The sequence below is a fragment of the Malurus melanocephalus genome, unplaced genomic scaffold (assembly GCF_030028575.1).
Source record: "Malurus melanocephalus ecotype Western Australia unplaced genomic scaffold, MMel_1.1 scaffold_510, whole genome shotgun sequence".
Lineage (NCBI taxonomy): Eukaryota > Metazoa > Chordata > Aves > Passeriformes > Maluridae > Malurus > Malurus melanocephalus.
The window spans coordinates 246613-249987 of record NW_026623742.1 but is presented as its reverse complement, the minus strand read 5'-3'; positions in this window follow the sequence as shown (position 1 = coordinate 249987).

Below are 3375 nucleotides of genomic sequence, written 5' to 3'. Positions count from 1 at the left end.
CACACTTGAGGTCACCACCACTGGCCTTGGCCACTGTCCCTGGAGGAGCTGCTGCCATCCCCAGCAGTGCCACAAGCAGGGTGACACCTCTGTCATGTCCCCATTGTCCCCAGAGACTCTGATGAGGCCATCAGGGAAACCAGACACTCCTCTGRAGATGTTTTTTTTTTTAAATTTTCCATGTACCGGTGGGTATTTCCAGGCAAAGGTGGTGTGAGAGGGGCAGGCAGATCTCAGTCACCGCAGCCRACTTTAAAAAGTGAAAACGCGAAGTCGAAAGCTGCCAAACCTGCGGCAACTTCCCAAATCCCACCTGAGAAGCAGCAAAAGGCACAAGGAAAGTAAAAGTTCCAGGGCTGCTTTTTTTGGGTTATGTTTTTGGTGTGGTTTTTTTCAATGTTGTTGTTGTTCTTGGAGAAGCATCACGCTTTGTTCCGAGAAAAGGGAAGCGCTGGGGCCGTGGGCTCTGGGGAGCTGCAAATCTCCCCCTCTGGAGATTTGGGATTAAAAATCGGGGTGAGCTCCAACCCTGTGGGTTGCATCAGGGCTTGGGCAATGCAACAGCGATGGTGAGGTTCCTGTGGCAGAGCCAGGAGCTGCAGGAGGAGATCAGGGTGATCCAAAAGAGAAGAAAACTCTTCTCCTCCTCCTGTGCCCCGTTAGGAGCACGGAGCTGCTCCATCTCTCCCCTGCTGCCGGTGAGGTCGGGCTCAGCTGCACAGAACCCACCGGTCACAGCAGCTCTTTGCTTTATTTAACCCTCCCCGAGCCCAGGATGGAGGAGCCACTTCCACATTTGCTGCTGGCCCTGGCCAGAAAGCTCTTGGAGCCGTTTCTGCCCCTCCTGCCCGGCCATCCTCGCTCGCAGATGCTCAAACCACAGCTGGACACAGCTGAAAATCCCCCAAAATAACGCCTGGCCACAGGAGCCCTGCGAGGGTCTCACAGCCACAGCAGCTGGGATGAGAGGACAGGCTAAAAATAAGGGTGTGGTGCCAGTTTCTGAGGTGAAACTCACCCTGAGTGAACTGAAAAGCTGAGGGTGTCTTTGGGGTTATTTCTGCTTGAGGGGGCTCAGCAGGAGGAATGGGGAAGCCTTTTTGGGGTACCCCAACACCTCAGGGCACTGCTTGTGTTTGCTTTCTGGGGTCCCCACCCATTCTGGGGACCGGAGGTGCTAAAGCTGTGCTGTATCCATAAATTTTTACGTTTTTTGGGTGAAATCTGGGGAATTTGGCACCTTTGCCTCACCCAGAGGGTCCAGTCCATCATCCCAGTGTAGCTGCACACCCTGGATGAGCCCCACACCCAAACCCTCCATCCTGACACCAGCACAGCAGCTGGAGCCCAAAAATCTCTCTCTGATGAATTTTGGAGCCCAAAAAYCTCTCTCTGATGTTCCMATCCACWACCCACGAGCTGGGGACACCCCTGGTCCCATTTGGGACCCCTCAATTCCCCCACCAAAGCCACCCCATCCCCATCACCGCACCTTGCACAACCCTCCTCCTTCTCCTTCCTCCCTCAGGGGTGAAATCAGAGCTGTTATTTCAAAGAGAAGCTTGTGATTTATCGCTGTAATCTCGACCACAAGTTGAGCTGGCAGGAGCCAGGGGCAGCCACGAGGAATAACACAGGGCTCGGCCATTTATTTCAGCATCCTCTCTGCTCTTGAGGTTTTTCTTTCTTCAGCACGAGTTTCTGGTGGGTAAAAAGGAGAAAAAAAAAAATGGAAAGGAAAAAGAAATCCCCGGGTTTTGTGCTGAAGCAGCTGAAAATCTGGCTGGTTTTTTTTTTTTTGCATGCTGGTTTTTTAAAAAGCAGTTTTTTGAGCTTTAAAACCTGAGGTTGTTGAAGCATCAGGAGGAATCAGCCCTGCCTGGGCATGGGGCAGAGCTCAGAGGGGTTTCTCCTCTCTTTTTCTCATTTTTCCCTTYTCCATAATTCACTTTTACRGCTCCCAGCAGCCAGCCTGGCAAGCCCAGCTTTGCAGGGACTTTAATGAGTCTTTAAATCAAAGGTTTGTGGTGGCCAGAGCAAAGCTGGTGTGTCCTTCCAGAAAGGGCTGCACTGGGGGTGCTCAGAGAACCCCCAAACACCCTCTCTGTGTGAAGCAACAGCGAKTTCATCTGCAGGATTTCACTTTTTYYYTAWTTTATATCTGCTTTTACAYCRAATTTAAGGCTTTCAATCCMRTTTCTCCCATTTTTGCTTTGAAGGAACCTGGAATCTGATTTTTTTTTGCTAAATATCTGTGAAATGCTACCTAACGAAATTTCAAACCTTGCAGAGCTACCAAACCTCCAAATTTCCCAATTTTCCCAACATTCAAACTCTTTGCCTCCAGTATTCTGAGCTCCTGGTGTGTTCAGGAGAAACCTATCAATTTTTTACCTCTTTTMCTTGTTTTACAGAAGAAAAGGCTGTGTTTTTTTTTGCCAGGCTGGCTGCAGGCTGTGGGGGAGTCAGACAGTGTTTTAACCCACTCTGAGGAAATGACAAAGCATTAACTCCCCTGTGAGGTGCTGAAAGAGTTTTCATTAAAGCCAATCTTTGCAAGGAGTTRTTTTTCCAAGCAAAAAAATAAAAAATAAAAAAAAGAAAGAAAGAAAAAAAAAAAACCTTGCTCTTTCTTGGCCTTTCTGGTTTGCTAATCCACTTTGACATTTATTAGCAATTATTTATTTCCTTCCCCGTTGGCTGTTTATGGTGCAATTTTTTAACAAAATGRGCATTACTCAATAATAACCCCTGCAGAAAGGCAATTAGGAAACGTGGCAGGGCTGGCTACAGAGCTTGTGGGGCTTCTCCCATCCCCAAAATCTCATTTTCTGGCCCAAACTGAGCTGAAGATGCTGCTCAGGGCAGCAGAGCCTGGCCAGGCTCATCCCATTTTTCCTGCAAAGGATGCAGGGGTTTGATCCTGCTCTTTGCAGCTTTTGCAGGGAGCTACGAGCTGCAAACCCYAGATTCAGGAAGATTCATTTTTGTTGTCTCCTGGGTAATAATTTTTTTCTTCCTTTTAGGTTTGGGTGATGAGGAAGGGCTGTGAAAAAAAAAAAAAATAGGATTCTTGTTCCTTAATGAAAATGCTCCGTGCTCAGAGACTCCCACGAGTTCYCTTGAAGCCACGAGGGGAGCRCAAAACTGAAAAGAAAATTGAGAATGTTTCCAAAAYCAGCTCAGCCTCTCGGTGCAGCACCTCGGGAGCRTTTCCCCATTCCACCCCTGTGTGGGGACAGCTCAGGGCAGGGCACCCACCCTCCAAAATCCCCCCAGAGCCACGGCTTTCCCTGGAAAAGGCTCCTTGCGTGCGAGAAACCACAGTGGGAAGAGAAAAAAACCAAGTTTGGGTTGAAATCATGGAGCTTGTAA